This window comes from Erpetoichthys calabaricus, chromosome 9 (assembly GCF_900747795.2).
Source record: "Erpetoichthys calabaricus chromosome 9, fErpCal1.3, whole genome shotgun sequence".
NCBI classification, from domain to species: Eukaryota; Metazoa; Chordata; class Cladistia; order Polypteriformes; family Polypteridae; genus Erpetoichthys; species Erpetoichthys calabaricus.
In genome coordinates, this window is record NC_041402.2 from 55562960 (window position 1) to 55588450 (window position 25491).

Sequence of the window (25491 nt, forward strand, 5' to 3'; positions counted from 1 at the left end):
CCCGAAACCAAAAGCACAATGCTCAGAAAACCCAGTGAGTGCAACTAGATTATGATCTAGATTATGCTATAAGGTCAACCTATACGAGGTGTTGCAGAGAATCAGTTCTGAATACGTGTTTTTGATTCTATTAGTTGATTGATCGAGAAGCAAATGTTATTGAGGACTAAAGAGCCTACATCTCACCAGTGAAATCCAAGGGCCAATCTTGCAGCTAAAGTGACCAATGAAAATATTTTGTGCTTGTGAGAAATGAGAGAGAGGGAAGAAAGCTTCAGTAGGTGATACATACGGTATGAGGAGAAAAAGAGCCAAGAGAACATCAGACGTGAGACCAGTATTGAGAAATGAAAGGGGAGCTGCAGAACATCTGGAAAAAGTGCTTGCGAGTAGTGATACATAGTCAATGCATTTTTAAAATTCTGTGTGTTGATAATTTGGGTTTCTAGTAGGGCTGTCAAAGTTAACACATTAATAAAGTGGTAATGCATTCTAACTTTAAAGCCGTTAAAAAAATTAGTGCCATTAACACAGGTTCTTTTTGACCCTACGAAAATCCTGTAGTTCAAGCTGAGCCTGCAAACTGAATGTGTGCCACTCTAGCCTTATTTCTCGTACAAGTCTTGTTTTTATTTTATTTTTTTTGTTTTTGTTCTGTATTTCGCCTTATACAATTTCTTGTATTAGGAATTTGTTAGTTTTCGCATACCCCTTGGGGTCAGAGTGTAGGGTCAGCCATTGTACAGCACCCCTGGAGCAATTACAGGTTAAAGGTCTTACTCAGGGGCCCAGCAGAGTAGGATCTCTTTTGGCAGTGACGGGGATTCAAACCAGCAACCTTCTGGATACCAGTATAGATCCTTAGCCGCAGAGCTACCACTCCATCCATCCATCCATTTTCCAACCCGCTGAATCCAAACACAGGGTCACGGGGGTCTGCTGGAGCCAATCCCAGCCAACACAGGGCACAAGGCAGGAACCAATCCCGGGCAGGGTGCCAACCCACCGCAGGAGCTACCACTCCATATTCCTAATTGTGGAACGATGGAAAAAGGTCCATTAAATGGGAAGTTCAGCTTTAAAACTTTGCCCGATGGCTCACTTGATAAAACTAAGGTTGTGTGTAGTTACTGCCAAGCCAAGTTTAGTTATCACTGGAGTACAAGCAGCCTACCAGTACAATATCACACACAAGTCAAACATCCATTTTACACTAATAGCATTACCCCGGGTAATATGTGACAGACCATGCTCGACAGTGTTTGGCAGAAACCAATGGATGCGTCAACCTCCAGCAAATTAATGATAGCAATTGCTAAATGGATAGCCACAGCATGCAGGCCAATTTACAGAGTGGAGGACTAAGGTCTGCGTGACATAATTCGGATCACGTCCAACAACCCAACTTATGAATTACCCCTCGAGAGCGACAGTCATAACTAGGATACACGAGCTGTATGACTCAGAGAGGGCACAACTAGCTAAGGAGTTGGAGATCACGGAGACAGTCGCCCTTACTGGTGACTACTGGACATCACTTGGAAACCATAGCTACCTCGGGGTTACAACCCGTTATGTCGATGAAGAGTGGAAACTGCATTCACATGCTTTGACGGTCATGAAAACATCGGAGAGACATCATGCCGAAACATGCGCCGAACATTTTATGGATGTAGCAAAGCAGTGGAACGTTGAGAATAAAGAAAGCACACTCAGTACAGATAGTGCACGAAATTTAATTTCAGCGGCGAGACAGCTGCCTTTCGAACACTTGCCACGCATCATGCACACCATTCAACGTTCTGTCACAGTGTCTCTGTAGAATAGTGCATTTGACTGCGCACTTTCCAAATGCCGAAAGGTGGTGGGGCACTTCAGGCACAGTCCATCAAATACTTCAGAACTTGAGAAACAGCAAGTTGCCCATGGCCTAAAGACTGAGACACTCGTACAAGACGTACCGACTAGATGGAACTCCACTCTGGAGATGGTGAAGCGTGTGCGAAGAAACGAGCAACCACTAAGAGATGCACTAGCCCTACATAAAACTAACGTGGTTATGCCACCAAATGCTGAGATGGAGAAATTTCAGAAGCTGAAGGCATTGCTCGCGCCCTGCAGGTAAAACACACTTTTTTTTTTTCTAGCAATCTCGCACACTGTCATTGAAAAATGTGCGTCTCCATCAATCATTAGTGGGAATGTGGAGGAGGACTGTATTCAAAAATGTCTGGAGCATTATAAAGCAGTGCCTGTCATCAGCATGGAGGATTGCCCCCTAAAGTGGTGGTTCACACATGCTCTGGTTTACAAAGAGCTATCTTGCCTTGCTTGCAAGTACTTGGCAACACCTGCCACAACAGTGCCTTGCGAGAGGTTGTTTTCACTCTCTGGGCATATTGTGCAGAAAAAGCGAGCTGCCTTGTCCTCTGGAAATGTGTCCAAATTTGTATGTTTAAGCAACTGGCTTGGTTTAATAAAATAGAAATAGTGTATTATTCATAATAATCCAAAAGGCCAACCTGCTGTTTCTGCTGAGAAATTAACTTGGCTAACTACATTAACAATTTTGAATTGTATTCTGTTTATAAAATCCTGTTTCTGGAGTTTTTGTATGGCTTTTGAGTGAGATTTATTAAGCATTATTGAGAAATACATGGAGACTGCAGTATGAGACTACGTCTTAAATATGTCATCTGATTAACAATATAAGCCCAATTGTTTGTTTTCTATGTTCAGCATTGTACAGCCCTAGAGTATGAGTGAATAAAGCCTCCTCACAGTTGAAGTTTCCTCTTTATTTCCTCTTGTTCCAGTTACCTGAATACGTGAAATACATTTATATGCCATTATATTGTGACAATTCTTCTTAACATGGTCTGATTGCGCTTAAACATTATTGTGGTAAAATTTCAACATAAAAATAAAAAAACTGCGATTAATCACGATTAATTACACAAAATCATGTGATTAATCGCGATTTAACTTTTTGATCGCTTGACAGCACTAGTTTCTAGATATAAATGTTACATTTTTAAAAATGGCATTCCAAGGTAGGTTTAAATTACGGGGAAGGTCTCATTGTGAAATAGAATTTAAAGGAATGGTCCTTAAAGAGTCTTTACATATCTCAATGTAAAGTGTGGAAGAATAAGAAGCTACTTGTCTCTGAATACAGAAAAAAAGCAAATGTTATTTACTGGGGGGATTGCTGACCACAACACCACTCTGTCACTTTTTAACACTGTTAGTTCTACCGAATCAGCATGCATTTTATTTTATCTTTGAAAGTGGCATGCCTTTAAAACACACAGCACAAAACTATCTAAAACATGTTTTTTTATGTTAAAAATTTTGGAAAGTTAAAACGTTTTCTTAATATGCAGGATACTGAGGAATTAAATTGTGCATTTATTTCTAGTAGGATTGACATCTGCAATGCATTATTCACTGGCTGTTCAAATCATTCACTATGCAGCTTTCAGTTGAAAATGCCGCTGCAGAATTATTACAGGGGCCAAAATGTACAAACACATAACTCCACATCTCAACTCCTTGCACTGCCTGCCCAGTTAAGCTTAATGCTGATTTAAAAACCCGCTTTAACACATAAAGCTATAAATGGCCATGGTCCTGCTTATTTATCTGAGCTTACCATTACTTACTAACCAGTGCACACAATGGGAACTCAAGATGCCAGCCTACTTATGATTCCAAGAATTAATAAAATAACAGTGGGAGATCAAGCTTTTATTTACAGAGCCTTGAATTTGTGGAATGATCTGCGTGTTAATATAAGAGAAGCCCCTTTGGTCTCAGCTTTAAGATCCAGGCTGAAGATTTGCTACTTTACTTAGCATACCCTGACTGGAGCTGCTGATTATTTGTGCATACTGCATTTCTGTTAATCACCTCTACACAATATGCAATATGTATAAACCATTACTTACCATCCTTTATTTGTTTCTCTTCTTGGTATCTTGATGTGGCACACTGCTCTACTGCCAATCTGTCCTTCTGCCTATAGAAAAGTAATCTCAGATAAAGAAGCATTGGAATCATCAGTTGGAAACATTCTTTCATCAGATTAGACAGTGCAGCACAAACTCTGCTACAGAATGCCCAGTGACTGTGTCTGACTTTGTCTTTGATTATATCTCTTACAATTTTCACCTCCTACTTTGTCAAATGGTCATATTTCAACAACTAATGGACACACATTTTTGATTTCCATGTATGTTAATTGTTTTTTCTGTGTGTTTTAACAAATCTGTATCTTTATGTGTACTAATTCTGCATTTAGCAATTAGTATAATCTATACTTGCATTTTACCTGAGAATCTGTGACAGCACTCTGTGCCTGTACTCAGTGAAGAGTTCTACAAGAAAAAATGCAACTGAAAAATGAAACAACAGAAAGAAGATATCTGAATTCACAGTAAAAGGTAATAAAAAGGTGAGAACCACTTCTAGCGTCTGCCGACAAACTCTCACATGGAGCCTGCTCACAAAACCACCTTCCAAATTTGAAAATGCAACTTCAGATTTAGGATAAACTCCTGAGAAAACTCGCCCAACACACCTGGAAGACATATGCTTTAAACCACAGTGTTTGCAGGCAAGAAATTCAACCCCTTCCCCCAGCCCCCCAATTCCACATCATGAAAACACACCCAGATAGATACTATGCAGGATAGATAAAAAATAACAGAAGGAAACTGAAATTCATCCAACAAAGAGAAGGTTTTATAGCTCCATAGCACATGGCTCCAGGAAGCCAATCCATCATGCAGTGACGTAGGAGACGCCCAGTCCATCCCTGTGAACAAATGAAGGATTCCAGCATATTACATCTTCTAAATTAATCAGAAAGAGACAGATAGTAAGTTTAACCAGCACAACAAATCTGCGTAAATACACAAAATTCCATGCAGAATAGAGTTACATTTACAGAATTGCAAAAAGACAAACATTTGCATGTAATATTACAGACAAGAATAAATAAGAGTGTGCTCAAGTCACCATTCAGATGAAAAAATATAAGCTTGTCATCACATTGGGAATACACCCACAGACATAAGGCCTGATCTGCATGATTGACGTGACCCATGTATTATTGTAGTCTGCAATGGCACAAGGCTTAGTGACTTCCACATTTACCCTGACACGATTGATAGTTACTGCATTGTGAGCAGCTCTTAGGGAGGTAATATCTTTCTTACCTTTCTACTTGATCACAATCATTTTGCCTTTTTTCCAAGAACTTACTTTCACCACTATGAACCTTCAAGCAACCAAATTCACCAGGCATGTTTGGTTGTACAGTTCTGTATGCTTTCTTTTCACTATTTGTGTTAAGGTCTTTTGACCAGTTCACATTATTATTACTACCATTTGCTTCTACTAATTGGCTTTAAAGCTTCAAGTTTTACATGTCATTGTGTTTGGGTTGAAGACACTGCCTCCCTCATGAAAACTGATGAGTTACCTTGGAGTTGCAAAACACAGAAATATTAATGATTTTTTCCAGCATGATGCTATTTTATCCTCTAGATGGCAGCAGAATGCTGTTCTGAGTGTTATTTGGACTTTACAATGTAAAGCGGATCGTTACACGTCAGCCCGAGTCTGACTGTGACTTAACTGTAATTACATAGAATTTCAAGCCTGAGTCATAATCTGGGTTAACACTAAGGAGTGTTATGCAGTAACTATGATGAGCCTTTCTTCTATGAAATCTGTTTCCCAAACCAGTTCCACTTTTCATTCTCACCTTTTGCATATGTCGTCCAGCATGTCTGTGAAAACTCTTTAAGCAAACTACTTCATTCACAATCTCGATTGATCAATTCACTATGTGGCACCTTACATTGATGCTGGCTGTGTTCTTCTTCTTCTTCTACGTCTGTTGAAACATTGTAATACAATTTCAGGTGAGTTTATATACTTTTTTGTACTAAAAATATATGAGTGGTTACAAATGATTTTTGCTGTGATTTCTGTATAGTCATCTGGAGAAGAGAAAGACAGCAATTCACATTTTCAGAGCAAAATACAATAACCTATTTGGATTTTTCTAAGTGAGAAGAACATGCAAATGAAGTCACGTGCGTGCTGGGGAGAGAGACAGTGAGTCACACCTGGGTACCAACATTTAATTATATACTGTATATATAATCATTAACATTTTCTGAACAGAATTTCTTAGTTTCAACAGCATTGGCATTTGAGTTGTAGCAAATTAGGAAAAGTCAAGGAAGGACTGGAATATAACATGCACATTGTGGAAATAATTAAACATTTAAAAACACAATGCCAGCTGGAGTCGACCATGGTGCTCCTAGTGCTATATCAGAAAGAGACTACAGTATACCTGGTAAATTAAATCTTGCCTGGTTGGATCTATCTATTGTGACAGACGTCCAGTGACCTTGCCCCATCGGGATGCCGCACGAAGGGAAGGACCAGGAGAAGGGCGGTATCTTCCCTGGAATGTAAGAGGGCAGCCACCCTGGATTGTATGTGTGCCACAGACCTGGGGAGCCAAACCCTGTGGAGCGACGTGGCCACCGCCAGGGAATGCCTGGGCAGTTCCGGAACTGGCATATGCACCACCTCCGCCACACCCAGAAGTGCTGCCAGAAGAGGAGCTGAACTCGATTGCAGTACTTCTGCCATATCTGGAAGTGCTGCCGGATGTTAATTGGGGAGCACCTGGAGCACTTCCGTGTGCTGTATAAAAGAGGCCGCCTCACTCCACTCTGGGAGCCAGAGTCGGGAGGAAGAGGAGGGAGCTTGCGAGTGAGGAGTTGGAGTCGGCAGAGAGAAGAAGGAAGTCCAAAGAGACTGTATTATTGGTGGTTGGTGCACTGTTGTTGTGTTGTGCAGGTGCAGAGAGGAATAAAACGTGTGTATTTTGGGACATTCTGTGTCTGCCTGTTTGTGTCTGGGTCCGAATATTCCACACTAGGTATTGCATATCTTTGGTAAATATATGAATTACCTGAAAAACCTTCAGGTACACTATATACTCACAGAGATAAATGCTAAATTTCCATGAGCTTCCTCTCCAGCAACTTTAAACTTTAAGTTAAACTTTAACTTATACTTTAAAAGCAGTCATGTGCATAACTTTCAGCAGGCAGGATTATATTACAAGTTACTTGGGGAAAAAAACGAATTTATTAACAGGAAAAGAATTGACAGTAAGTACAGGGAAGAATTATAAAACATCGAGATGGAATGACATTTTAGCTTTATTTGCACTTGAGAAAATTATAAAGGTAAAGCAGGAAATGACAGTAAAGGCCTCCTTCTGTTAAAAAAAAAATCCAAATGCAATTTCACCTTTGACCTCAATTGAATATACATAATAAAAGAAGTTAGCAGAATTACGGTAAGAAGTGTTAGCAAATAATAACATAGTATTAGTAGTAAATTGAACAAACTATATAGCTCCCTCTAATCGAAATTTTAAAATTTCAATCAGCTTTAAAACTGAAAATCTTTTCTTGGTACTATGGAAAAACTTCTTGAAATTAATGCTTAAATATTTATAGACAATCACTGACAATGGCACTCTTTTATACCCACCCCTCCTTTCCCATTTTGACACTATCTGCCAAAATCGTATATTATCTGTCATGTCATTTTCTGCCACACTGGACTCCTGCTCCACAATCCACACAGTGTGATAGAGCCAATTTCCTCGATTCACTTCATTCTCTGCTTCTAATGAAGAATGCAGCTGGACAGGAATGAGAAAATGTTACTCTAGGTGAATTATTTTTATTTCTTATGATATTTATATTTTAGGCAAGCACATTTTAAAGGTTTCTACTTTACCTATTTTCAACTTGTTTAAAGATTCATAGTCATTTTACACACTTCCTCATGGTGTTTTCATGATATTTGAAATAAAATAACTGATTTTTTTCCAATTCACGTTAATGTAAAAAAAAAAAAGCAGACTAATAATTTTACATTTTAGTACTATGTAAGTAACTATAAAGAACTTGACTTTACCATCTAACTTAAATAACTCAGGAACTCAGCCAGATTATAACTGTTAGTTCATTCCAAGATGCACCCAATAAATACACAGTCACATACAAGAGTAATTAATATTTATTTTTTGCAAGATGATTACTATGAAAAGCATAATATTTTATTCTGACATCATAAGAGAATTGTACACAACTGTTTTTTCATCATGTTGGAAGAATAAGGAGTTCCACAGGGCTTTTCTAAATTTGTTTTAACTGAAAGGCATTCGATTAGCTTAATGAATCTGTAGGAATGATGTTCAGGTTGAATGCAGTGCAGTTTTTCTATTTTTATTAAATGAGGGTTTGAACATAAATTGACAAAGCATTATAAACCATGTAGAAGAGTAACATTTTTTAACTTCCTCAGGTAATTAATTATATTAAACAACCGAGTAACTGGTTGAAATTAAAACTCCCTGGTGCCATCCATGAGGGAATCTTTGTTGAATGCTTTTAATAAAATTTGAAACAAGTATTACCATAATATTGAATTATAATGAGAGAGTATTGAATGATTTTTTATTTATTATTTTCTATTTTGTATAAAGAAATAACGCAGTGGGTAGCGCTGCTGCCTCGCAGTTGGGAGATCTGGGGACCTGGGTTCGCTTCCCGGGTCCTCCCTGCGTGGAGTTTGCATGTTCTCCCCGTGTCTGCGTGGGTTTCCTCCGGGCGCTCCGGTTTCCTCCCACATTCCAAAGACATGCAGGTTAGGTGGATTGGTGATTCTAAATTGGCCCTAGTGTGTGCTTGGTGTGTGTGGGTGTGTTTGTGTGTGTCCTGCGGTGGGTTGGCACCCTGCCCGGGATTGTTTCCTGCCTTGTGCCCAGTGTTGGCTGGGATTGGCTCCAGCAGACCCCCGTGACCCTGTGTTCGGATTCAGCGCGTTGGAAAATGGATGGCTGGATGGATAAAGAAATAAGGGGTCATGGAATGGCTCAGTAAAACAGATGTCCTTTGCTCTTGGACAGTGGTTCTCAAAACCAGGCCCACCTCAAGGACCTCCTGTGGCTACAGCTTTTAATTTCAGCTCCCTTCTCTTTTTAATTTGACTTTTAGCATAATTAAGCAAGGTAGTATTTCTCAGTTCCTATACTTTTGAATCCCTGTAGAAATTACAAAACTAAGTTTGGTAGAGTTGCACTAAAGTTGTACCAAGCATTTATGTATTTTACATGATAACATTTTTTTTTTCTATTTTTTTTTTTTTAAGATTTTCATCTTCATCATCCTTTTCATTATGCTGTTCCAGCTATTCTCGTTATTTATTTCCATTATTTGCTAATGAGCACATTAAAGGGTCTGACGCTGAAGTAGTTGCCTTTCCACATTTTGCCCCAGTGTGTGCGCTGCTCATTGTTTGCTATCAATTTTATGTTACAATTAAGGGAGCAAAATACACAAATGGCAAATTAATAGGAAGACATCAAAAGAAAGTTAAGCATTTAAAGCTAGAGCAAAAATACAAATATTACTACATCTAATTAATGTAAAAATTCACACTGTTGTGCTTTTCTGAATGCAGACCAGGAGAAGAGAACAAAAGGACCAGCTAATTACATGAGATGAATTTGTGGTAAAATAACTCAATGATTGTAAAACTGGTTCAAGCTAAAGCCAGCAGCCACATGGGGCCAGTTGTAGTGTCCTGTCGGCTCCGGCTGGTCCTATGCTTATCTAAGCCTCAGTACAAATCAAACTGATCAAGGGGATGGTGCAAAAGATGCAAGTGCTTTCATTAAAAACAAACCAAACAAAACCAAAACAGTGTCCATTGTGCAGAGCTTCAAAAACAGTACATAAATAAATAATCCATAAAAACAGGGTGATAAAAGTGGAGGTTAAAAATCCAAAATAAATAAATCCAATTAAAATGAGGTTAAAATCAACAGGCTGGAAACCGTCCTTTATAAAAAATCCTGGTGCCTTCTTTCTTCTTCCTGGCGGTACCCCTGCTTTTCCCATCGGACTTTGCAACAGGGGAGTCACCCTACCTCCACCTACAGCTGACCTTCAACTGGTCCGGTAGCCTTCCGTCCCCTGGCTCTGTACAGCCCCTACCGGACCGAGACTCGGGTTGCCCAGCGACCAGGGTGCTCATGCTGGGGCTCACTCTCCCAAGCATCCCTGGCTCCGACAGCAAGCCAGCCACCTTCTGGGACACTCCAACTCCTGACATCGCTCAGCTGGGGCGACCACTTCCTGCTGCCTCCCACGGAGTGTCAGCCATGGAATCCTGCTGAGGGGCTCTACTCCCAGCTGCATTGCCTTCCAGCAAGCCTGCTCTTGCTCACTCACTCCCACACTGGCTCTTCACTTCTCTCTTTTCCTCCGTCCTTCTCTCCTTTTTTTTCCTTCTTCCTTCCACAACGCACTCATGCTCCTGCTACTTATAATAGGTATGTGGCACAACTGTGGCAATCAGCAGCTCCTGGCATCAATTACGGACATGGGCGATCCCACACCTGTGCTCTTCAGTGCGAAAACGCCGCACCCATATCGCACCTGGGAACCACTCCGGCCACACTACCATACCACTCTGTAGAGCGGTCTCTTCATCAGGTAGGTGTTCTGTCCTGTGGTCTGCTCTTCCCAGAATCAGATGGCTCAGGCTGGAAGCGAATCAGCTTTATAATAGCTGGACCGGAAGGGACAAAGTTAGCAATGCCATCGTTGGCAGGTTTCTCTGGGCTGTGAGTAAAAGAAGAGATAACACTGTCGGTGACTGTGCCCCATCATGTCCTGAAGTGGAAATGCTTACCTCTAATGAGCCCAGAAGGTGATCTTCAAAGGTGCATGCTTTACACTACTTAATTGGGATATCAGTTACAAAGAGACAAATATATTTCAGATAAGATTCTGCTAACGTGTACCTCTCATCAGCATTACCATGTAGGAATTTCACAGCCTTTAACTATGCTCAGATTGAATAATGTTTACAATCAGAACAGCAACACTCTTTTTTAAATCTAATGTAGTTTAATGATTGGAATTATTTTTAATATGTTTACATAGGTACATCATTTTTCCTTGTGCTGTGTAGAGGTACGTTATTAATTGAGAGGGAGTGAGATGTTAAGTGCTGGCATGCCGTTGTCAGTGGGCAAACAGATGGCCAACTGAGTCAAATGAAGAGAAACACAATGCAAAAACAAGACTAGCTCTGAATTAGTTAAAATTGGAACTGATCTTGTTCCACTGAGACAGCACTCAGACCTGAGTATCATCTCTTCTTAGTACCATAATACAGAATCTGGTCTTGATTTGCTGCTAGTCCAGTACTATCTCAGGTGCACTGCAACTGATCAATGGGATCCCCAGTACTAATGTTTAGAACCAGTGCAGCTGGAAATATTTCCAGTTCTGCACCTAATCAGATATGCAAACAAATTAAATGTGTCTAATGAGACCAACGGGATTTGTCCCAGTGCAACCAGTATCAATCAAAGACTATGTTATAAGCAGAACTTAAAGACTGTCATAATATGCATTGTTCTCACGCCATTTAGTCTAGGATGCATTTTCAGTAGGGCACCATCACAAACATTCCCCTTTTCATGTGTAAGAGGGAAGTTTTAGTGTCATCAGTCATACTAATATCCTTATTTTTGGGATGAAGAACTTAAAGAGGACCAAAGCTAAAGTACCGAGCATGTGCAAACTCTACATAGACATTGACTAGATCATGATTTAAATCCAAGGAGTGTGGAGATCTGTGTTTCCTTATATATCTATAAGGAGAATTTGCTCCTGCCAAGTACTGATATATACTGCCTACGCATACATTTGCTGTAGAAAGATGTGTTTGAGCTTATAGTCCATTTAATAAGAGACCATCACCCTTTCATCCATCAGTGATGTTTCCTTATTTGTACTCTCCATTTATAGAGACTGAGGTCCTATTTACTTCACTAACTTTGATAATAGCTAGTTTTCAGTTTTTCTGCTTAATTAAACTGTAAAAAGTAAGCCTTGGATCTAAAAACCCTTCTTAGAGTGCAGTGTACCAAATTTACTATGTCATTTGGTTGCTTTGGCATAAGTGCACTTTTCAGTTCTCAGTTAGTCAAGCAAAATAAAAGGAGTATAAAGAGATCCAATGTAAGTTTGTAACTCAGGCCTAAAAAACATTTACTGCAAGTTACCTCTGATAATTATTTAACCAAAAATTCCCATGGTTGTGCAACATTCATAATAAGAATATGCCAGATAAAAAAAAAACTCAATTAGAGAGGATGTTAAACAGAAAACTTAGCAAATTTCAGTACTGTCAAGTAGCTCTCCATTTATGCATACTATATTTCCTGAACTGATTATTTTTTCAAATTGTTGTACATGTGGCATATGTAAGATACTCACATATTTATTGAATGAACTTCAGTTCTTTTTTTCTTCTATTTTACTTTTTTGGAAAGTTTACAGAAAATAGTGTGATTATGTTGGTGTTCTGGGACTGTCAACTTGGCTCCAAACTTGCATACACATTTTTATTCATCAAAATGTCATACTGTAATGTATTCAAATTTTATGAAAGTGGGCAAGTGCTGGTTCAATTTTCTCTGTAAAAAGGGGCATGTTTGTGCATGCACATGCAGAAAGTCCCAACTTTTTTTAAAAATGCTTTCTGTATTTAACTAAATAAATGTTTCCTTTATTTAATGCAATATTCAATACTGTGTAGGTTCTCTCTGAAAAAAGTCATTCAGTATCAACAAACCAATGCAATATTTCCTTCTTTAAAGAATTCTGACTGTCTACTTCATGCTAAATACCACTAAACGTCCATTCATTTTAAAGAGCCTTATGTTAATTTGAGATTTTAGATCTACAGAGAAGTCAAAATCCATTACACAGTAGAGGGAAACAGTGCCTTTAATTCAGCCTGGCCTTCCAATGGTGTATACTGTAACTGAAGTTTGTCAGTTTTCCAGTGAGAGAAGAATGTTAAGTTAGAATTACGTAATTTTATATTTTGTGATGCTTCCTTGTGATGCCTGGTTGCAGCCTAGGCTCAGCTTTCCACTAACTGTTTCAATTTTTTGACCTTTTAGACAAATTCACTTACAACACAATATCTTAAATATATCACTATTTTGCTGAAGATATACACAAGTCATTCCTCAGCTTTTTACTCTCCAAAGTACCTACAACATCCAACCACAATATCATATGTTAATGCTAAATTTTAACTTGACTATCAGCAAGAAATCATAAGGAGGGACAAAATTAAATAGACATTACCATGAGCTGCAATGCTCTGTTATCTCCTCATGATTCAGAGTGGAGATAAAGCTCATGGAGCAGAAAATAGAGCCAAAGAGACAACCTAAGAACTACTGGACTTAAAAAGGGTCTGAGAATGTGTGTTTTGTCATGCCAATGTGATCCAAGTGGTACCCAAGTATTATGAAATCTATCCTTGAGATAATGTGGAACCATCTGAATTCATCTGGTCTTTGTCCTCTCATTGTTAAATTACTGTGGCTTTTGCACTATCACCTTTTCCTGAAGGAAGCATGACTTGTTCAAGATGCAACTTTTAAAAGTACACAGATCAGCTTTACCCCACATTAGTTTTATAATGTTGCATCCAAGAAGACCATGGCCCAAGTCTTTAAGAAAGGCTAGTAAACCTTGGCTTTATGCCTAATTAGCCTTATCCTGCAAACATTCAAAGAGACAATAGTTTGTCAGTTTCTGTATTTGACTCTCCTTTAGATGTTCTTACTGCAGGGGGGAATTTCACTATGACTGGCATCTTTTCATTATAATAGGCTCTGATTTTATTCGGCCCTTAGGAAACATATTCACACTAATTGTGTCTTGGGCCACAGGACTGTTTCCAGATTTATTATTTCTCTATTATAAAAAAAAATCTTGGGAGGGAGATGAGATGTGATCTTCTCGGAAGACACTTTGAAGTCCCGCGAGACTACTTGCACGACACACCCTACTTACAAACAAACTCTCTGAGACACTTTAACGTCCTGCGAGACTAAGAAATGAGATAAAAGGACAGCTTCTGTACAGGCTTTTAAATGATCGACACGCAGCACAACATGCAGATCATGCAGCACGGCACTAGCAGCCCCAAGGGAGGGGGAGAATAAATCATTCACTACAGCTTTATTACTGGCAAATATCAAGAAATAAAAAATGAATGAAATGAAAATAACAATCTCTTTAAATTGTATATCCGGATAACCAAACCTGGGGGTTGGCAAGCAAAGCGAGCAGGGGGTAGAGCCCCCTAGTTTTTTAAATTTTCAACACTTTCTTGTTGACTTTGTTTACTTACAGAATGGTTTGGTGGCAGCTACAGCATCACTCATGGTCATCAGGCACCATATCTAATTCTCTTCTTCTTGTTTGTTGTATCTTATTCTCTTCTTAACTGCCTCATCTCTAAATAATAAAAATAAATATGCTAGTTGCCAGTCCTAGTGGCTAAGGCACTGACTAAAAAATACTAGACCCATAATGAAACTACAACCACTGACTAAATATGTGACCCTGAAAATGTCAATACACCAGTCTATGTCCTATAGGTAGAATGATCATTTTACAGTATGTGCATAAGGTTTGATTGCTAAGTTTACAACAGTATCAGTTCCTGTACCTTAGCTGTGCATGCTACCTGTACAAATTATATATTGAAAGCTGAAGCAGTGTAACCTTTAGCTGTTATACTTAAGCTACTTTTTACAGTAACCTACAACTTCAAGACATGGATGCAAGTCACTCACCAAAAAAGTTATATTTTTTCACATTTTGTCAGACTCTGTTACCTTTGTACTGGGGATTCTGACTTACATATCAAAATGATCAGGATGAAAACCTTTTGTTTAATTAAAAGAGGATATCCTCTTCACAAAACTAACAAATCCTACAGGTATAACAAGACGAGACTCAGCAATATTCTACAGCAAAAGAAATCCCATGCCTTCATCCCCTCTTCTTACATCCTAGAACTTATATCTTGTCATTAAATATAACACATTGTTTTTATTATAGAACCTGTCTACAGAAATCTCCTTTCTGAACCTTTTCATACAGCCAAATACACAAAGTGAGAAACCTGTCTACAATAGCCTTCACAAACCACAGTTATCTGGAACTTTTTGGGTGCTTTGCTTGTTCTTCAGTAATATAATCATATCTGGTGATACAGGGAACATTGCCTGTTCAGTCACATAAACTTTTAGTTTTTAGTGTTTTTAGCTGTTCAACCCATCTTCGGCTGAAAGAATGATAAAATGTACATTACATGTGTAACAAATAAAAAGCAGATCTGACACGTATGACATATTTTTTAGTCTTATTTAACATCTAGTGCTTCTGAGCTTATTAAGTCCTTGCAAAATTTACTGTGAAATTAAGTGAAAGATTTAAAGAAACAGAAGTAATTATATAGCACAGAACAATTTGTCATAGCGCACCACTCACGGAGAGACAACTGAGGGTCTAGTGGCACACATGTCCTCCTCCTCCTCCTCCTCCTCATTAACAATGGTCCTGGTGGTTCCCTAAGAAGTGTCTGGCCCATCTCAGTCTCACAATAACAAAAAGACTTTTGTTACTCCAACTAATGAACAAATCTCATCACAAGTGGGTCATTTTCTCCCTTATTCTTTGTCCCAGACAAAAATTCAAAATACCTTTTTTGTCATATATGAGCATTCAGAAAAGAGGGAATAGATTTTGATGTGGTTAAGTATTAGAGAGATATTGAGTGGCAAGTGTAAAAATCTCCTTTTTTTGTTTTCAACACATTTAAATATTTAAAAATTCTCAATGATTATTGTGGTCAATATAGGCACCTGAAATTGTCACTGTAACTGAGACTGCAATTTTCACACAATCATTTCAAATTCTTTTGAAGAAATATTTCATTGCTATCATGTTGTGTTTTGGAGATATTTTGGTTAAAAGGTGCAGAGGTCCAACAAAAATTGACACTTTCACTGAGATTGTCTCAGATTTATTTTCCTAGATATTTATCTTACAAAATCTAACATTTATTTGTTGTATTCAAAGTTAGACTATATCTAACTTAGAAATAAGTTTTATAGAATGATTTTCGTGAGATGGTTTAACAGACAGACAGAAATTCAATTTTATACATTTAGATTTATCTCTGGCCTTTGTAAGTGCAATTATTTCCATTACTTTCAAAGTGCTTTGAGCTATTATTTTGTATGAAAATATGCAATTTATATTGTTGTGTTTGGATAACAACATCTAGTTTCTAGTAGTAAAGCTTCTTAATTCTAACTGATGCTCCTTGCAGACATGATAGCGGTTTGCTAGACATTTCTTTCATCTCCTATTCCTCCTTTTTCTTCAGTAGTGTATAATGCTACTGACGACATCTGATGAAGGTGATGCTCTGTAGCTACAAAGATATAATGCAGGCAGGGAATCATCAGTAGTTTTGCTGGCAACTATAAATTTTCACAATCTGATGTAACTTTTTACATTGCAATTATCTTTCATAATGTTTTGATGAATATTTAGAGACACTGTCTCTTCCATGCAACTTTCTATTTTTGTGCCACATCATGAATGTAGTTACTGTACTTTAGAAATGCTTGCTGTAACAATCTAAATATATGAACAATTTATGGTTTATCATGAGTTTATGTTATTTGAATGACACTACTTAGGACAAAGAGAAAATTTTCTAATCACATGCAGTTTTGCACATTATTACCTAAAGCATTATGTAAAAGGCTTTTCATTTTCTATAAACATCATGTCTTCATCTCTACTGTAACCAACTTAGGTTTAAACAAAGAGACAAAGCAATCAGTGTAATTCATGGTATACAATGTATCCCACTAGTTTTATTTGGTTAATAAAAGGTAAAGGTTGCTTCCGAGAAGATCTTAGTGCATCGGTATTATTTTTGGGCAAGGTTCTTGACTTTGAGGTTTGGCTTGTGTTTCTGCTTTTGGTGATTTGGTTTAGTACAATTTTAACTGTGTATTGACCATTGCTGGTTCTTCTACATCTTGTCTTTCTGGTTCCTGACTGCACCTTCTGTCCTGTCTTTAAACATTTTAATTTAATTTTTGTTAAAAGTAATACATTAAATACAAGCATAATTATTTTAAATATCGTTAGTTTCTGGCCTATTTACAGTAAACAAATTTCATTATATGCATTGTATTTTTTAAAGTATGACAAATGTAATTTTCTTAAGGTGTTATAGTGGCTAGCTATATTACCAATCAACTGCTGGGAATTTGGTTCACTTCTAGTTCTGTACATGTTAATGCAGAAGCTGACTATACTCTGAGAGAACATACAGAAACATGCAGGCTTCATTTATGGTTGACCCCAAATAAGAATGTCAGAGTGTGAGTATATGCAAGTGTTTTAGCACTGTTGTTGCAGAAGCTGGTGTTACACCCTGCTGTAGTTGTTATTCGTTTTAGAGCATTCATTTTTATTTTCCATTTACTGTATATTTTATTTTGTGCTCCTACTCTGTTCAGTGCTTGCATGGACTGGGTTATGGGGTTCAGTGGCTGTGTGGCATCTGCTGGTGAAGAAAAATTCACTGATCTTGACTTTGCCAATAATGCTGTGAATTTGCAGAGTCAATGGAAACTCTGATCGGAGCTCTTGAGAGACTGAGTGAGGAGTCTGAGTGTCTGGGCTTGGAGTGTCCTAACAAGATCCAGGCCTTTAATGAATTTTTGGGCACAGCCATCAGTAGTGTGTCTGACTGTGGAGAGAATGTCAACTTCATTGAGAGGTTTACTTACCTCGGCAGTGACATTTTCTGGTGTCTCTTCCCATGAAGTCAGTAGATGGATTGGGAAAGCATGGGGGAGTTATGAGGTCGCTGGAAAGAGGGTGTGTGGCGCTCCCAATATCTGTGCAAAAAGACAAAGGTCCTTGTGCTTCCGGTTTTGCTATATGGTTGTGAGATATGGACGCTATCCAGTGACCTGAGATGAAAATTCGACTCCTTCGGTATAATGTCTCTTTGGAGAATCCTTGGGTACCGCTGGTTTGACTTTGTGTCAAACGAGCAGCTGCTCATGGAGTTCCGAACGAGGCACATTACCTGCATTGTGAGTGAGTGTCAGTTGTGACACTGTGGCCATGCAGCACAGTTTCCCATGGGTGATATGGCTTGCAGGTTCCTCATTGCTGAGGACCTGAGTTGCTGGACCAGGCCAAGGGGATGCCCACATAACATTTGGCTGCAGCAGATCGATTGTCATTTCTGGACGGTGGAACTGGACCTGGGGTGTTGCTAACGGGGATCCCAAGCCATTTCATCGTGTAGTGGGTGTGGCAATGCACTGTATGAGTGTATGCTCCCTAACCTGACTTGATCTGTTTTTCTCATAGAAGTTTAAAAGCTTCACATGCCACTTAAAGGTTTTACTGCTCCAAATGGTGGTTTTATCAGGTAGTGGAGTCACAACACTGAAAGCTTTTGAAGTTGTGCAGTCTGTTGTAGCCCTCACACTGAAAATGACACAGCATTCCATGTGTACTTTGAATCGCTGGGTATGAGTGAGGGAAAAAAAAATGCAGTGGTAGCACTGCTGCCTCGCAGTTGGGAGACCTGGGGACCTGGGTTCGCTTCCCGGGTCCTCCCTGCGTGGAGTTTGCATGTTCTCCCCATGTCTACGTGGGTTTCCTCCGGGCGCTCCGGTTTCCTCCCACAGTCCAAAGACATGCAGGTTAGGTGGATTGGTGATTCTAAATTGGCCCTAGTGTGTGCTTGGTGTGTGGGTGTGTTTGTGTGTGTCCTGCAGTAGGTTGGCTCCCTGCCCGGGATTGGTTCCTGCCTTGTGCCCTGTGTTGGCTGGGATTGGCTCCAGCAGACCCCCTTGACCCTGTGTTCGGATTCAGCGGGTTGGGAAATGGATGGATGGATGAATGCAGTGTGAATGTAGCCTACGTGAGTTGGTCTCATTCCAGTGTTGGTTTCTCCTTTGTAGCAAATACTTCCATACCGCACTCTGTCAGGTTGTGAGTCTATACTGCAATACAATTGTTTGAAACAATGAGTTAATAAATTTTTTTTGTTTATAACATTGTATAAGCCAGATGTATACCTCACCTTGCAATTCTTTTGTGGAATCTGTTTTAAGCTTAACAATCTGAACACTAACTTTTGAAAGCACCCTACAATAAACCCATTTTTTTATTATTGTAGTACTACAGAATCATTTACCTCATACTTTTGGTAAGTTCATACAAGTGCCCAGTACTTATAAGAACAAATTTTCTTTACTCAACAAATATGATAAAACATATTACAGTTAACACAATAATTATATTTTCCTCAGATTTGTTACCACATGTGTGTAATATGTGCACAAAGAAAGGGAGTGATATATTTTTTTTGTTTTCAAAATAGTTTATGTTGATGTCACATTAATTGCATTGTGTTCTTTTTTTATTTTCACCTCTATCAGCTATTTTACCCATTCCCCTGTTAGACATATAATTTATTTAATTCACAATGAGTTCCAAAGAGAGTTTGTAAGCCTTCCAATTATGTATTAAAGTTTTGCTTCCTCAGGCTACAATTTAATTGCTCAGAAACTGTTACAGTATAAACTAGTGTTTTCTTGAAATTCAGTCGCTTGTAAATGTTTGTTAATTTAGTTTGCATATGATTATAGAACATTAAAATTTACTACATGAACACTGTATCCTAGTATCACTTTATAATCTTTCTGCAAATTGTATTTTCTGTTTCGTTAATTTGCTGTTCTGAGTATACAACATCACATCCTAAAATATTCTTAATTCAGCTGTCTGTTTGAAATGTGTGTCTTCAAATTTGTGAATAATCATCATTGAAGTAATTTTAATCTGTAATTTTTCTGTTTGTTAAAATGACATACATGATGTTCCACAATAATTGTAACAAATGCGAAGTTGTTTGGCTGTTCAGATTAACTAAATTGCATCATAAAGTTGCAGTCAATACAATCTGAAAAATAGTTACGCAAAACTCAGCATCATGACTGCACAGTAAGTATAGAGTCATCACTAGAAGAAAAATATAATGTATGCATTATTATTATTATTATTATATATAAATACAGTACATAATTATATACTGTATTTAGCATGATAGTTAATATGCCATTGTCCTATTTCTTCACACAAAGCATAGTAACACAATCAAGAGGCATATTTAAAATAAGTCATTTAATTTAGAATTACACATGAATGAGAACTGTGCAACTTGTAGTGATTCACTGACAAATCAAATGATCAAGAATCAGTAGACTGGTTCTTGGGTTGATAGAGAATCATTCTTGGGTAAGTAACTCGTTCATGAATCAAGTAAACGAGAATCATTAAGACTTGTTCTCAGTTAGTGGCTCATTCATGAATCAAATGAGTTGAGACTCAGGTAGTTCTTGTGTGTGTATTTTAAATATCAACCAGTGAAAGAAAACACGCTGAAAACATAACGCAGGACTTACATGCACTTTAGCATTTTCGTTGAGCTCCACTGAATATGTTCATTCATTCTCACAAATCAGATTATATGATTCACTGAAAAGAGTCATTCAAAAAGAACAAATAATTTGTGAATCATACAAGAAAACATTGCAAAAACGGGGACCAATGTGAACGTGACACCAAAGAAAGATTGGGAGGTTGCACCACCCCTTACCAGTTAGTTTGATGTTACTATATACACAAACACAACAACCTGGACAAGCCCCTCTAAAGTCTCCAGACCTCATAGCCATGAAGATGCTGCAACAACGTGTCGGAATCAGCCATCACTTGGAAATGGCACACCAGTGTGACTACTGTAGCACAGGAGTTTTTAGCTTTTTAAATCTGAACATGTGGCTTCGTTTTCAATCAGCAAATAAACAGGAACATGCATTTGATTGCATAGATCTTTCTTATATGTGGTATCTATTTGGTATAAGCTGTATATGGACTAATATTATTACTTAGTTTTGAAAAAGCTTTGAACACAGATTTTCCAACATCACTATGGCCAAATCATACGTCCTGGACATTGATTCACTCTTCTTTAGACAGACAAGTTATGATTCTTATGATCTTAACTTAATTAATTGTGCAGATTTAAAATGAACAAAGCCATGTATTAAACAGAAACATGTATGCCCTTATATCTACTAGGATTTCATACACATTTTTTTCTTCTCTTGTGCTGTTTGTAATAGTCTGTGATGAAGGATTGGTGTTGTGAATCAAGCAACACATACTCTATATTGCCAAAAACTCTATCTTTACAGCAAGGGTTGAGATATGCTGTAGATGGTTTTCAATAGGCATCTTTAAATGAGTCTGTAGAAATTAAGTCAACTGATTCATACTGAAGTCTACAGGTCTGTTTTCTGCATTTTGCTTATTGTAAAATGTTACACAAGATTTCAATGCACTGTCACATCTGCAATGCTGGAGGGAAGCAGTGTAAAATGACAAAACATGGTCAAACACAAAAAGATCAGGGGCTCCAACCATAAGATCCCAGTTTATTCTTGGTATTTCGTACACTGTATTAATCGCCAAGGGAAAGTTACCTTTATTGAGTGTTCATGCAAAAAATGGAAAAAAAAACATTTTCACGAAAGACACATCCTGCTGGGTGCTCATCTCTTTTCTCCAGGTCAGGTGGAAGGGAAAGAGCTTGAGTGGGATATGATAACAGACTTCTTCTGGCCACTGTTACAATATTCTTAAGAAGGAAATGAATACTCCATGAAAGAACTCTGCTGCTACACCGTTGTTGTAGCCTAAAATTAGGCAGTGTCACAGACTCACTATTCCTGCATGTGAAACAAAGGATATTGCAAAACATGTCCAGTATAAACTTTTAACATCCCAAAAGAACTACTGTCTACCACATTACTAGATATATTATGTCCCTGCTGTCATTTTTTATTCGAAACTATAGTTTTCTGTGTGAAAAAATAAGATTTCTCTATTATATAAAAAAATCCTGGGATGAGACAAGACTTTTTAGCCTGGGATGAGACAAGACTTTTACAGAGAGATAATTTCATGTCCTGTGAGACGAGACTTTGTGCCAAGAGATTTAACCATGCTCCTAGGGCCGGAAATAAAAAACAAAGAGTAGATGACAAACTTGAATGTTGTAAAGAGGTTCAAAAACTTTGGCACGATACACATGCTGAGCAGGTTAGAGATAATGAAAGTACTAAAATTCAAAAGTCTCAAAAAAATGATAGTAAAGATTGCATTAACACAAACAAATGGAAATTAATACTTGGTGAAATAAAGGAACAGCGAATAGAGATAGAATATATGGACATAGGTGATATAACAGAAGTATGTAAATATTAGTAATGTTTCTTCCCAATGAAGAGGCGTATCCACTAGAATTAAAAGGTTTGTTGTTTGGTGAAAATGAAATCCACATATGCGAGTTGCAAAGATGCGAAGTGGCTGGCGTGTAGTGCAGGCCGGGGGGTTGTTAAGCGAAGCGAGCAGGGGGCAAAGCCCCCTAGTTTGTGTGAAATTTACCTTCCTCCAGGTTCCATATTTGCCCCATATTCATTCACCTCAATGTAAGATTGTGTCATGATATTTGCTGTGCTTGACCCAACTATTTTCAGGTCTGTTAAAAGTCAAGCAAAATGACACCTTTTATTGGCTAACTAAAAGATTACAATATGCAAGCTTTCGAGGCAACTCAGGCCCCTTCTTCAGGCAAGATGTAATTGATTACTTCTTGCCTGAAGAAGGGGCCTGACTTGCCTCGAAAGCTTGTATATTGTAATCTTTTAGTTAGCCAACAAAAGGTGTCATTTTGCTTGACTTCTCACTACATTCATAATGGCTAACACGGTACAACACCCTAGTACTACAGGTCTGTTAAAACATAAACAAGTAAATTCCTAGTAAATTAATCTAAGACCTTGTCCCTTTTTTCATAAAATACTGAGCACCTCTTTCACTGCTTTAATACTAAAAAAAATGACAGTACATCCCTATTAATGACCTTGGTTTGGATCCGTATATGCAGCATTAACAATTCTGCTGGGGACATCAAATTTGCAGGAATGCTTAGTAACATTTTTGCTCAGGGCAAGGGCAAGATTTTTTAAGCTGATGTCACTGATTTGCAACAAATTGTCTCTGATTTTTGAATTCTGTTGTGCTTGGCAAGGACATGATCTTCACCTCAGGTCACGGTAATAGTATGGCTTGTAGAGTCTCTGTTGTCAGCTTTGTATTATGCACAAACATAATCCTATGTATTTACTGTGGCTGATGTCTTTTATGACAATAATGTCTTCATGAGGTGTCTACAACAGACATTTTGGATTCCCGGACAAGCTCTTGCAATGAACTTGCATCTGAAGCTTGCTGTCATTTTTATGTGGCATTTTAAGTCTGTCTGTGAATAATTCAAGAAAGTACAACACTTCAGTCCTTCAAAGTAAAGATTCTGCATATTGTTTCAAGTAAGATTTTTTTGGCTATTGGTATAGTACTGTCATGATGTAAAATTTGCAAACACTAATAATAAGCCAAAAATGTGCATAAAATTTTTAACTGCTCTAGCATAAGTTAAAATTTATGTATGAAATACACTATAACCTCATCAAAATGAAAAAAAAGATAATACATATACATCATATACACTTTGAATGTGTGTGCATTATTATACACCATTGCTGAAAACTGACAGTGCTTTCTTTTTTATTTTAAAAAGAACAGCTTTCATGGTTATTTTGTAAAGCAAAGACAGACATAAAATATATAAGATAGGCATGAGCTCTCTGCAGCCCAAAAATGGTCATACTGTAAGTGGCTTGAATGAATGAGGTGTCTCTTAACATTTTAGACATTTTGCTAGTATCCTATTCTCCAGGCTAGGTATAATTTAAATTAACAGCAGATTACATTTCAGTGGATAAATCAAACAAAATAAATGTAGAAAAAAAAATTAAGGATAAAGATAAAAAAACAAGAAAAATGGAAGCATCTATAAGAGTCTTGTTATAATAAAATTAATTTATTTAATTAATAATTTAAGTAAGCCATCTGTTTTTTGGTTTCAGGCAATACTAAGCAGTTTTCAAAGGAGTATATTGGATGATTACTCCCTACTGTCACACTGTTTTAGAAATAAATAAATAAACTTGAGAACACCTCCTCAGGGGTTACATCATTGTAATAGTGAAATGCACTAGCCAAGGCGTTATACTGCATACAGTATATCCTTCTGCTTGTTGACAAAGCAAGGAAAGACCACCTACTTGGAGTGACCTGTCCATTCTATCCCCTATAAGTAGTCTCTAGATACTTCTGTGACATTTCTATGTACTTCAAAAAGAACAATGAGATATCATTTCATAATATAGATAAGATAGTATAATCAAGCAAGTTTCAGGCCATCTCCTATTGGATTTAATAGCACATGTACATGAAAAATATAAAATGGTAACATTGTTTTGGGATGTAGGGCTTGTTGAAGAAAGTACTTAATTGAACCTGATTATCACTGGAATCTGATGAATGCAATGGTGCATAATAATATTTAAATACCTAATTTATTTAATTTTGTAATAATGTGTGGACTCATTTGATAGTAAGATTAGCAAATTCTCTCGTATGCATTTGATGTGCTAGAATCTTATTAACTGTCTCCTCTTCATCATAATCTGATTTTCAAGATAAAAAAAATCCTCTTACTAGATTACTGTTTGAGGATTGGGGGAAACGTTGAAGAAACCTATCTACTAAAGAAACACAAAGTCAAAAATGTAAAATCATGTCCAAATTCAGAAATTCAGATAGAAATAAAAGCATATGAGAAAAAGGGAAACCAGAATAAAAACAAGTATGATTTGTTATTACTGCGGTGGGTTGGCACCCTGCCCAGGATTGGTTCCTGCCTTGTGCCCTGTGTTGGCTGGGATTGGCTCCAGCAGACCCCCGTGACCCTGTGGTTAGGAATATAGCGGGTTGGACAATGGATGGATGGATGGATTTGTTATTAAAGGAAGGCAAGGCAGGAAAAAAAATGAAAAGAAAGCCATCAGCAAACAAAGCTAAAACTATTTATCTTAGTTTTAGTCAAGAACTTAGGTGTTATTATAGATTTGCATTTAGACTTCAAATCACAAATTAACTATGCTACAGAGACTGGTTAGACGTCTTAGGCCGGAGTTATTCTTCACGCGATGCGATGCATGCTGCAGCGGACGATCCTGCTACGCAAGCGTTGAAGTGTTTATACTGGCACGCGTACTTTACGTAAATCTGGAGGAATCCACCAGGTGGCAGTGCGAGATATTATCATGGTGAGAACATGTTCGGCTTCTCTGTGTTGTGAATTGCCTAGAACACCCATTAAATTCCAATGACACCTTACCGCAATATCTCTGAAAAGGATGTTTATTGATTAAATCCAGGGATGTGTCCATTCCAGCAAGCA